The sequence below is a fragment of the Felis catus genome, chromosome D4, assembly GCF_018350175.1.
Source record: "Felis catus isolate Fca126 chromosome D4, F.catus_Fca126_mat1.0, whole genome shotgun sequence".
Classification (NCBI taxonomy): Eukaryota; Metazoa; Chordata; class Mammalia; order Carnivora; family Felidae; genus Felis; species Felis catus.
The window spans coordinates 53,428,854-53,442,396 of NC_058380.1; the positions used below are offsets into that span (position 1 = coordinate 53,428,854).

The window sequence follows — 13,543 nt, forward strand, 5'->3', positions numbered from 1 at the left end:
AGGGTTCTCTTCTTGTCAAAAGAATTTGAGCAACTCAAAAAGATGTTAAAGGCTTCATTCAGCTCATGCATGAACGTACATGAGGGAGACATGCGTAGCAGGTGCTCTCCCAGTAGAAGCAGGGCTGAACTTCTATAGGATGCGGAGCCTACAGGGGAACTTGTTCTGGTGATAGGGCTCAAGTATCAGTTTTCATCTACAACTGCTAGAACGCTTGTGCTTGGAGTTTGGATATTGAGCATTATCCCAATTTTTCATGCCTCTTGCTCGGTATCTCTGCCACAATCCCATCCTGACCAAACAGTCCTTTCAAGAGCTTGCTTTTATTTTTTTTTTAAATTGTTTTCGGCAAACCTTATGCCTTATCAATGTTCAGGAGGAGTTGCCAAAAAAAAAAAAAAGTCTGGAGAGAAAAATGACAAAAGGAGAAGGAAGAAAGTTTGATGGCAAGGGAAAGTAGAGAGCCTCTGCCATGTCTGTGTTAAACATTAACAGTTTGGGCCAATGTAAACTGTGTGAGGTGGTATATCTCAGTGTGGCTTTGATTTGTATTTCCCTGATGATGAGTGACCTTGAGCATCTTTTCATGTGTCTGCTAGCCATCTGAATGTCTTCTTTGGAAAAGTGTCTATCCATGTCTTCTGCCCCTTTCTTCACTAGATTACTTGTTTTTCAGTATTGAGTTTGGTGAGTTCTTTATAGATTTTGAATACTAGCCCTTTATATGATGTCATTTGCAAATACCTTTTCCCATTCTGTTGGTTGCCTTTTAGTTTTGTTGATTGTTTCCTTTGCTGTGCAGAAGCTTTTTATCTTGATGAGGTCCCAATAGTTCATTTTTGCTTTTAATTCCCTTACCTTTGCAGACATGTTGAGTAAGAAATCACTGTGCCTGAGGTCAAAGAGGTTGTTGCCTGCTTTCTCCTCTAAGGTTTTGATGGTTTCCTGTCTCACATTTAGTTTCTTGCACTGTTGGTAGGAATGCAAACTGGTGCAGCCACTATGGAAAACAGTGTGGAGGTTCCTCAAAAAATTAAAAATAGATCTACCCTGTGACCCAGCAATAGCACTGCTAGGAATTTACCCAAGGGATACAGGAGTGGTAATACATAGGGGCACTTGTACCCCAATGTTTATAGCAGCGCTTTCAACAACAGCCAAATTCTGGAAAGAGCCTTAATGTCCATCAAGTAATGAATGGATAAAGAAGATGTGGTTTATATATATAATGGAATACTACTTGGCAATGAGGAAGAATGAAATCATGCCATTTGCAGAAATGTGGATGGAACTGGAAGGCATTATGCTGAGTGAAGTAAGTCAGAGAAGGACAGATATTATGTTTTCACTCATATGTGGATCTTGAAAAACTTAACATAAGTCCATGGTGGAAGGGAAGGGTAAAATAATAGTTACGAAAAGAAAGGAGGGAGGCAAACCACAAGAGACTCTTAAATACAGGGGCAACTGGGTGGTTCTGTCGGTTGAGCGTCCGACTTCAGCTCAGGTCATGATTTCACGATTCGCGAGTTTAAGCCCTGCATCGGGCTCTGTGCTGAGAGCTCAGAGCCCGGAGGCTGCTTAAGATTCTGTGTCTCCCTCTCTCTCTGACCATCCCCAGCTCATGCTTTCTCTCTCTCTCTCTCTCTCTCTCTCTCTCTCTCTCTCTCTCTCTCTCTCTCTCTCCCCCTCTTTCTCCTTCTCTCTCTCAAAATAAATAAACATTAAAAAATTTAAAACAACAAAAAAAGAGACTCTTAAATACAGAGAACAAACTGAGGGTGGATGGAAGGGTGGGGGAGAGAGTGAAAAATGGGTGATGGCCATTGAGGAGGGCACTTGTTGGGATGAGCACTGGGTGTTGTATGTAAGCCAATTTGACAATAAATTACATTAAAAAAATAAAAAATAAATAAACATTTGCCGTTTGATACCCGAATCTCTTTTCTAGGCTAGTTCTCTGCCATACTGATCTGACACTAGCCCTTGACTTGCAGAATCTACATGTACAGACTAAGAATCAGCAAGAAATAATTGCCTGAAGGAGAAGGTTCAGGCTTCATAGAGGAGATGACTCATTTAAGGTCATAGAGATAAGTAGTAGTTCATCAGGTAGACAAGGCAGAAGCATAAGAGCATGAGCCAGCAGGGTATCCTGGGAAAAGTCTTGGAACCACTAGCAAAAAAGGACATAGGATTGAATTATTTAAAAAAAAATAGAACAGAAATATTACTTGGAATTACCAAAATTTAACATGACAAAAATGAAGAATAGAGACAAGCGTGGGAATTAATAATCTTCTGGTCGGGGGCGCCTGGCTAGCTCAATTGGACAGCGTGTGACTCCTGATCTCAGGGCTGTGAGTCTGAGACTCATTATCAGGTGGATAGATCACTTAAAAATATATCTAACATAATAATAATAATAATTTTCTGATCACAGTCAGGTTTAGTATGTGACTTAAAATCTATTGCCCTAGGCAGGCAATGAAGGGTTGATAAAAATTTGGGGAAAAAAATCCATTCCAGTTGTAATGTAAAACCCAGAGCACAGATGAGCTAGAAATGTCAAAGGGAAGAGAAACAGGCCATGGGAGGAGGGTTCAGTGACAGGATTCCTCGTATCAATTCTTCTGACGCTTGAAAAGTAGCTTAAGGTGATGATATAGCACATGGATTCTTGAGTCCTGAATTGATTCTGGAGCCAGAATCCCTGGGTTCAAATCCTAGCATTGGCATTTATAAGCTACATGCCATTAGGGAAATTGTTTAAATGTAAAGAAATTGCATAACGATTTTATATAGTCGTTGCCAACAGTTTCTGAGATAAGACACTTAAAATTCTTAAAACATTGTTGGGCAATTAATATTTGTTACCTCCTATTAATTTACCAAAGTGACCATATTTGCCTGAGAGCAGAAATTCTCAAAATGCACTTCCCAGTCCAGGAGCATCAGCATTCTTTGGGATCTTTCAGAAATGGAAATATTTGAGCCCTATCCCAGAGCTATGGAAACAAAAACTGCAGAGTGAGTGGAAAGGGCAGGGGTGTGAGTTTTAACCTGACTTCTTGGTGATTCGGTAAACCTTAATGTTTGAGACCACAGCGTAAGAGCAACTTAAAGTTATAACAATGCTTATACCTATGAGAGGTAGGACCATTTTTTAAAGCAGCTTTTAAATAAGAGTGTGGCAAGACTAATGATGTCCTATTATGGCCATAATATTGGCCATATGGAAATATATGCAAGATGTATGTCTCTCACTGTCTAGTTGCTTTGACTTAAGCAGTGCCTGCTACAGATGTCCTCTTTTTATATAATACAAGTGGTCCTGGAGTAAATGATATGGTTAGGCACGCTGTAAGCCAGATCCAACTTAACACTTAACAAGAATCATATAATTCACAAAATCATTTCTCACACTAACTTTAAAATTTATACATGGGAAGCATTATTAATACTTTTATTTTAAAATAAGAATATAACAGTTGGGAATTTAAAATGATTTGACTAGAATCATTTCCAGGTCCTCAGATATTAAATATCACGCTTATTTTATTTTTATTTACTCACTATAATATGATAGCTCTTAGTAGTCCATTTCTTCTTAATAATTATTAACATATTGGGGCACCTGGGTGGCTCAGTCAGTTGAGCATCTGACTTCGACTCAGGTCATGATCTCATAGTTCATGAGTTTGAGCCCCGGGTCGGACTCTGCAGACAGCTCAGAGCCTGGAACCTGCTTCGGATTCGGTGTCTCCCTCTCTCTCTGCCCCTCCCCCGCTCACGCATGCGCGCTCTCTCTCTCTCTCTCTCTCTCTCTCTCTCTCTCTCTCTTCAAAAATAAATAAATGTTTTTTAAAAATTAGAAATAATTACTAACAAATCTTTCTACCACTTATCTAATCCTTTAGTATTACTTGTATAATCATTTTTCAATGTTTGCAGAAAAAAACTGAGGTTCTGAGGTTGGGAGATAAGGAAGCTGAGTTCAATTAATTTAAACAGACATAGATTAATTATATACCTTGTTTTAGGCACAGCAGTAGATATTGAGTGATACAAAGATTGATTGGATATATTGTTTCCCTCAAAGAACTTGTATTTGGATACAGTTTTTCTGTCATTGTTGTTATTTTAATGTTTATTTATTTTTGAGAGACAGAGAGAGCACGAGTTTGAGTGTTTTGAGAGCAGAGAGAGAGACACAGAATCCAAAGTAGGCTCCAGGCTCCAACCTATCAGCATAGAGCCTTACACGGGGCTTGAACCCACAAACGGTGAGATCATGACGTGAGCTGAAGTAGGACGCTCATCTGAGTGGGCCACCCAGGCATCCTTTACAGAGTTTTACAGTTTAATGGTAAATAAGTTAGGAAATTGAGTAGAAATTGTCACTGGAGGTGAAGAATTTTAACTTTATTACTACTATTTTATTTTTTTTTACTACTAATTTTATTACATTCTCTGATGTTATCAATGTTTGGATAATATCTACCAATTGCCACCATGGCGCATGGGCACTAATTAGGTTACCACTGGACCTGGGATAGTTGGTTAACACACCAAGAACGTGTGACTTAAATATTATTAAAATATCTATACTACTCAAAGAAATCTACAAATATGCCCTTATCAAAACACTAAAAGTGTTTTTCACAGAACTAGAAGAAATAATCCTAAAATTTTTATGAAACCACAAAGCTTGAATAGCTAAAGCTATTTTGAAAAAGAAAAACAAAACCGAAGGTATCACAATTCAAGATTTTATATTACAAAACATTAGTAATTAAAACTGTATGGTACTGGCATACAAACAGACATGTAGATCAATGAAATATAACAGAAAACCTAGAAATAAACCCACAACCAAATGGTCAATTGATCTCTGAAAAAGGAGGCAAGGATATGCCATGGGAAAGAGACAGTCTCTTTAACAAATGGTATTGGGAAGTCTGGACAGCCATATGCAAAACAATGAAACCGAACCACTTCTTTCACCACACACAAAAATAAACTAAAAATAGATTAAACACCTAAATCTGAGATCTGAAATCATAAAAATCCTTGAAGAGAACAGAAGCAGTAATGCCAATGACATTAGCTGTGACAATATTTTTCCAGACATGTCTCCTAAGGTAAAGGACATAAAACCAAAAATAAACTATTAGGACCCCACTAAAATAAAAAAGTTTAACAAAATTAAAAGGCAATCTACTGAATGAGAGAAGATGTTTGCAAATGATATATATGATAAAGGGTTAGTATCCAAAAAATGTAAAGAACCAATACAACTCAACACCCAAAAAACAAATAATCCATCAAAAACATGGTCAGAAGACATGAGCAGCCATTTCTCCAAAGAGGACATAGAGTTGACCATCAGACACATGCAAAGATGCTCAACATGACTCATCATCAAGGAAATTCAAATCAAAACCATAATGTGATATCATCTCACACCTGTCAGCAGGACTAAAATCAAAAACACAAAAACAACAGATGTAGATGAGGTTGTGGAGAAAAAGAAACCTTCATGAAATGTTAGTGGGAATGAAAACTGGTACAGCTATCGTGTAAAACTGTATGGAGGTTCCTCAAAATATTGAAAATAGAATTATCGTACATTCCAGTAATTTGACTACTGCATAGTCACCCAAAAAACTATGAAAACACTAATTCAAAGGGATACATGCACCCCTGTGTCTATTACAGCATTATTTACAATAGCCAAGATATGGAGGCAGCCAAGTATACACTGATCGATGAATGGATAAAGAACAGATGGTATATATACACAACAGAATATTATTCAGCCATAAAAGGAATGAAATCTTGCCATTTCCATCAACTTGGATAGAGCTAGAGAATATAAGGCTGAGCAAAATAAGTCAGAGAAAGGCAAATACCATATGATCTCACTCATAAGTGGAATTTGAGAATAGAACAGATGAGCAAAAGAAAATAGAGAGAGACAGAGAGACAGAGAGAGAGAGACAGAGACAGAGAGAAAGCCATACACATGCTCTTAACTATAGAGAACAATCTGATGGTTACCAGAGGGGAGGTAGGTAGGGAGATGGGTGAAATAGGTGATGGGGATTAAGAGTGACATGGAGAAAGGTGATCAGATTTATATTCAAAGGTCCTTATATATAGTAAGATAAGAACAATTTGATAAAAATCAACAATAGCCAAAGTATGGAAAGAGTCCAAATGCCCACCGATGGATGAATGGATAAAGATGTTGTATATACATATACAAGGGAGTATTACTTGCCAATCAAAAAGAATGAATCTTGCCATTTGCAATTATGTGGATGGAACTAGATGGTATTACGCTGAGCGAAATTAGTCAGCTAGAGAAAGACAAATATCATATGACTTCACTCATATGAGGACTTTAAGACACAGAACAGATGAACACAAGGGAAGGGAAGCAAAAATAATATAAAAACAGGGAGGGGGACAAAACAGAAGAGACTCTTAAATATGGAGAACAAACAGAGGGTTACTAGAGGGGTTGTAAGAGAGGGGATGGGCTAAATGGGTAAGGGGCATTAAGGAACCTACTCCTGAAATCACTGTTGCACTATACGCTAACTAACTTGGATATAATTTAAAAAAAAAAAAGAAAAACAAAAGAAAAGAAAGAAGAAAGAAAGGAAAATTCATTAGTTGACACTGAAAAAAAAATTATACTGGCGCTGGGGTGGCTCAGTTTGTTGAGCATCCAACTCTTGATTTTGGGTCAGGTCATGATCTCACAGTCGTGAGATCAAGCCCAAAGTGGGGTCTGTGCTGGGTGTGGAGCTGTGCTGTGTGGGTGGGATTCTCTCTCCTCTCTCTTTGTCCCTCCCCCACTCAGGCTCTCTCTCTCAAAAGAAATAAATTAATAAACATTAAAAAATGAATCTCTCTCTCTCTCCCCGTCTGCCCCTCTCCCCCACTTGTACTCTCTAAAATTAAAAAAAAATTAAAACTTATAAACTAACCATTTATAGAAGAGAAATAGATGACCTTGAAGCCAGTATAAGATAACAGTGGAAAAGGGAATCTGTTTAACACAGCAGAATACTGGAAATATTAAGATAAATAAACACTAAATATTTAATAACAAATGAAACACAGGAATCTACCCCCAAAACCAAGAGCACACTGTATACAATGTATGCTAGCTAACTTGACAATAAATTATATTAATATAAATAAATATATAAAATTTTTAAAAGATAAGTAAATAAATGGTAGCAAGGAATATAATTAGTAACTATTATCATTTATGTGTCTATTTTCATATATTAAATATACAAAGATGGACTTGTAGGATACCTTGTTCTTTTTTTTTAATGTTTTATTTATTTACTTTTGAGGGAGGGAGGGAGGGAGGGAGGGAGAGAGAGAGAAAGATTGAGAGGGGTGGGGCAGACAGAAAGGAAGACACAGAATCCGAGGCAGGCTCCAGGCTCTGAGCTGTCAGTGCAGAGCCCAATGTGGAGCTTGAACTCAGAGCCATGAGATCATGACCTGAGGTGAAGTTGTATGCTCAACCATCTGAGCCACCCAGGTGCCACTAGAATACAGGGGAGGGAACTCAGGGAGGGAAACAAAGTTATTTAAACTTTGTATGCAATATTTAATATATTCAAATATCATGTGAAAACATAAAATGTCAACATTTATTTATTTTGGGTAATTGATACTCTATAGTGCTTTAAAATATCTTCTGTACATTTTAATTTTTTAATGTTTCTTTATTTTGAGAGAGAGAGAGAGAGAGAGAGAGAGAGAGAGAGAGAGAGTTTGTGTGTGTGTGTATGTGTGTATACAAGAACATGAGCCGAGATGGAGAAGAGAGAATGAGAGAGAGAGAATCCCAATCAGTCTCCCTGCTGTCAACACAGAGCCCAACAGGGGGCTCCATATCATAAACCCTGAGATTATGATCTGAGCTAAAATCAAAAGTCTGCTGCTTAACTGACTAGGCCACCCAGGTATGCCTATAGTTTCTAATTAAAAAAAAAAAAATAATGCAAAAGCAAAAACAAAAACCTGTGGTACTTTCTTTTCAACCAAAACTATTGTTAAGTTTATATATGATAAAACAGTCATACTATTGGATCTAAATTTGAACCCTATATAATTTGATTTAAATAAATTTGGTTTGTCCATTCATCATTCAATGGACATTGGGCTCTTACCATAATTTGGCTATTGTTGATAGTACTGCTATAAACATTGGAGTGCATGTGCCCCTTTGAGTCAGCAATTTGTATACTTTGGATAATACCTAGTAGTGCAATTGATGAGTCGTAGGACATAAATAAGATGTGATACAGGGGCACCTGGGTGACTTCAGTAGGGTAAGCAACCAACTTTGGCTCAGGTCATGATTTCATGGTTCATGGGTTTGAGCCCCGCATCAGGCTCTGTGCTGATAGCTTAAAGCCTGGAGCTGGTTTCAGATTCTGTGTCTCCCTCTTTTTCTGTCCCTCTCCCACTTGCTCTCTCTCTCTTTCAAAAACTAAATAAACATTTTTTAAAAAGTAAAAAAAAAGATGTGATTTATATAATTTTAATATATTAATATATATAAATATATTACATTAATATATATAATATAATATAATATATGTATATATAACATAAAATATATCATATTTTAATATAATGTTAATATATATTTAATATAATTTGTATTTTATATAATATATAAATTATATATACAATGAAATATTACTTGGTGATCAAAAAGAATGAAATCTTGCCATGAGAAACAATGTGGATGGAACTAGAGTGCATTATGTTAAGCAAAATAAGTCAGTCAGAAAAAGAAATATCTTATGATTTCAGTAATGTGTGGAACTTAAAAAACAAAACAGATGAACATAGGGGAAGGGAAGGAAAAATAAGATAAAAACAGATAGGGAGGCAAACCATAAGAGACTCTTAAATACAGAGAACAAACTGAGGGTTGCTGGAGGGGAGGGGGCTAGGGGGATGGGCTAAATGGGGGATGGGTGTCAATGAGGGAGCTTGTCTGAATGAGTGCTGGGTGTGGTATGTATATGATGAATCACTGGGTTCTACTCCTGAAATCAATACTACATTGTATGTTAACTAACTTGAATTTAAATAAATAATGTACTTTAAAAAAATAAACAAAAATAAACAACCATAAAATTTTTAAAAATTTAAAAAAAGGTTTGAATTATAACATTAATATCTGGTAAAGAAATATGCCTGGAACTGTTAGAAATCAGAGCTAACCATGGATATATTCTAACCTCAGAGTCTTAAAAACATAGACATAGATCTATATCCAGGGGAAAAAAGTTCACTTGCATAATCAAGTATGAATGCTCTTATGTGTCCTTAGGAAAAGGTCACCTTGAGGGATGCCTGCGTGGCTCAGCTCGTTGAGTGCCCAACTTTTACTCAAGTCATGATCTCATCGTTCGTGAATTTGAGCTGTGAGTTTGAGCCATGATTTCCAGCCCTGCACTGGGCTCCCTGCTGTCAGAACAGATCGCACTTCAGATCCTCAGTCCCCCTTTCTGCACCCCCCACTCATATGTTCTCTCTCAAAAATAAGTAAAACATTTTTAAAAAAGGAAAGGTAACCCTGAGAGGAGGAGGGATTAAGGAGTGTGCTTGCTGTGATGAGCACCAGGTGTTGTATCAAAGTGTTGAATCACTATATTTTACACCTGAAAGTAATATTACACTGTGTATTAACTGGAATTTAAATAAAAACTTAAAAAAAATTAAAGCTTATGTAGCAGTAAGGGGATTTACATATATATCTGCATAGATCTGTGTCTATATATTGCTATATATCTCTGTCTGTCTCTGTCTCTTTTCCTCTCTTTCTTCCTCCCTCTCTCTCCGTATATATATAGATATAGACATATATAAGCATTCTGCCTCAGACCTGTGCTAGTGTGTGTGTAGATACAAATAATAAATAGACACAGGTGTGTGAGTATATATATATATATATATATATATATATAAATATATACACACACACACATATATATATATGATCTTGTCAAATTCATATTATATTTTTCAAGGGTGAGGACTCCACAATTATAGTTTAAATTAGCAAAAGATATTCAGGTATATGCTATGTCTATTCATCACAGATTATGAGATCAAAATAAAAACTAATGTTGAAATCAATGCTAAAATGGAAACCAATGATAAATTCTGCATTAGTTTACTGTAATCCACTTTACATTTTCACTTTTATCCCTCATTCACCCTTGATCGGATGTGTTACTCCCTGTAACATAACATACACTACAAATACAGATTCTATCTCCTACTGATTATGAATACTACAAATAAGATATCTAAACATATAGTATGCTGAAGTCAATGACTATTAGTCCAGTTGAATAAATGAAAAATAACCCTTAACAATCCACTACAAGAAACATAAAATAATTCCAAATCACAGCCATTTCATTTATGAGTCAGGCAATGATACGCAGATCACGTTTAAGTCAGTCAACATTCAATGTAAAGATAAAAATCTCATATATAGTTAGACATGGATATGAATGCAAAGTAGGAAAACATGAAAGAGAAAAGGTGTTAAGAGTTCAAAAAAATGCTTCGAAAGACATGGCTTATTTCTAGGTGAACTCTCCTCTTCTTCCATTTCCCTGACAACTACAACTCAGAATTGTTCAAGATTCCACATATTTTTAAACCAGATACAGTTGTCATTTCTTCATTCTGTCATATTGCACGTAAATCATGTATGTGTGTGTGTGTGTATCTATATCTATCTATCTATCTATATGTATATATATATCAATAGAAGTATTGATAGAGGTATTTATAAATCATGTATATATATACATATATCAGTAGAGGTATTGATAAATATATATATATATATATATATATATATATATATAGAGAGAGAGAGAGAGAGAGAGAGAGAGAGAGAGAAAAGAGAGAGGTATGGTTTCTGTCATTTATATAATTCCATTTCGTATTCTTTCTTATTAGAATCTCTATTTATAACTCATCCATCTTTTCCCAGTTGTTTCTGTGTTAGCCTATCTCTCTCTCTCTTTTTCTTTTTTTTACATTTGTGAATAAGCAAAATGCTGGTTTTCTCTTGCTTGGCAATTTGATATTTTTGTTGTTGCTGTCAGCATTGTGTCTCCAGACTATGACAACCAAGATATTCATTTATTCTGAAAACCAATCACATTAATATTCTTTATCTCATTGCTCACTGCCTCCTAAGGACAAACATGCCATAAAATAGTAGCTATAAATCAAATTTAAGTGTACTGCTGAGGTAATGGGGATTGTAAAAATGTCATGCTTTGGCAGTGGTTGAGTGGAGAATGACCCATTATCATATTAAAGCGATAAAAACTATGTGATAAAACACATAAAGATTGTAACATTTCTGCTTCTGGGTAACCTAGCAGATTTAGATCAAAGTTATAGTATCAGATTGACTTCCAATAATTTAAAAATACACTGAATTTTTTTAAAAAATGAGGAATTTAAAAGTATCTCTTTCCTCTGTATGAGATTTAGATAGATAAAAGTCAAATAACCTATAATCTTTTAATGTGTAATATATTTGGGAAGATGTTTATGATAAAAATTTCCTTAATCTATAAATTTCTATATAAGGTAACAGGGACAGGAGGAATTATTTGGAAATGTTATTAAAAGAGTTACTTTTAGGCAACATAGTGGTGTTCAGAATAAACCACTTTCACATGAAAAAAACCCAAACATACAGCTGTCCATGCAACATGTTGATACATTGCTTAGTCATCATATAATGTTAAGTTGTCATTGAACTGGAGGCAGATAAAGAAATGAGGCCTGTTAATTACAACCAGCTAGAAAACCTTCTCAGAACTTGAAAACAATCACAAATATTTCTACCAACCAGAAGTGAATACTAAACAAATTTCTCCTCTCAATATAAAAGCTTTGTAGGGACTCTCAAAACAAACAAATGAGAGACAAAAAAGTTTTCTAGCCTCAAGGAATTTCATCCTTGATGAGATAATGGGATATTGCATCATTCATTACTGTCCAATTAGTTGACTCCTTTGGTCAACCACATTACAGCAATTACATTGCTGACCTCATAAGCTTAAGTAAAGAACAATTTTGTTGACAGCATCTAATTGCATGGCATACACACACCCCATTACAAAACCAACATGAAATTAGAGTATATGTACACAGGAACAGGGAAAATAGTAGCTTTCTTTCCCACATATCTAATTAGTTACAAATTACAGTTCACTACTAAATAGATAAAATAAGGAACGTACTTCCTCAATAAATAGGGATTTGATATCATGCTCTAACTAAATGTAAGAACATTATTTGAACAAAAATGGCTCACACATGACCTTATCCAAATATTACCTTTCAGATGAAGAGTTGAACTAAATGATGCATTAGATGTACACATACATTTTGGAATGTGGGGAAACTCTTATTGACTTTTATGCGTAAGTATACATGAGTGAAATACAACTTTTGTAGCAATTACTGAAGTTGTACCATATTACTTTTTTTTTTTTTTTTTTTTTTTTTTTTTTTGCTGAACGCTTCAGAAATGACTTGCTTTGGAAATCATTCATGCCTGGCCTAAAAAGCAGCATTAAATTAAAGATAAGCTATTTACTTTTTGAAACAAATTTACTCAGAATGAAAAATACTAGATGATGCATGACTTTTAATGAGCAGATACAAGATCCCTTTTCTTATTAATCTAATGGAACACAATTCTGTATGGTTTTCTTGCATTTACACACATCTTGCGAGCAGAGACACTGACAACTTTTCTTTCACATTATCATTTCAAGAATGATTGAAGAGCGAAAACCAAGACGATAGAAATAGTGTCACTTTCCAGACTAAAGGGGAGATTTTTTTTTTTCTGTTCATATCTTCCTGCAGGGTAAAGATCAGGCAGATTTACTGAAGCTTATTATCAAAGGTTCATAAGCTGTACTGAGTTCTTCAGCAGTGACACAAATCTACTGTATGCACACTACCCACATGGGCTTGTCCAAGTCTTCCCTATGGGACTTACAAGATATAAAGAACTACTATGAACATGAAGCTCATGGGGCTTGCTGTGCAATGAGTATAAAATCTTTGTCTCTGACCCAAGAGTCTCACGTCTCTTACCAGCATCCATGAAACTGTGTCGAGCTAACTGTAAGTAAGGTAAAAATCTCAGACTCTTTGAAGTTCTTGAAAGTACCCAATACAAATTCCCAAATACTCATTGGTTCTCATTAGATGCTATATTAGAAAGTTGGGATAGGGGCATGTCAGTGGCTCAGTCGGTTAAGAGTCTGACTTAAGCTCAGGCCATAAGCTCACGGTTTGTGGGTTTGAGCCCTGTTTCAGGCTCTGTACGGACAGCATGGAGCTTGGAGCCTGTTTCTAGTTCTGTTTCTAACCTCTCTCTCTTCACCTCCCCCCCTCATGCTCTATCTCTCTCTAAAAAATGAATAAACAT

At 35.7% G+C, this 13,543-nt stretch overlaps 1 pseudogene; it reads left to right on the plus strand.

Annotated features, from left to right (window-relative positions):
- The window catches only part of LOC101099410, a 130,867-nt pseudogene that overhangs the window by 2,622 nt on the left and 114,702 nt on the right, over positions 1-13,543 (plus strand).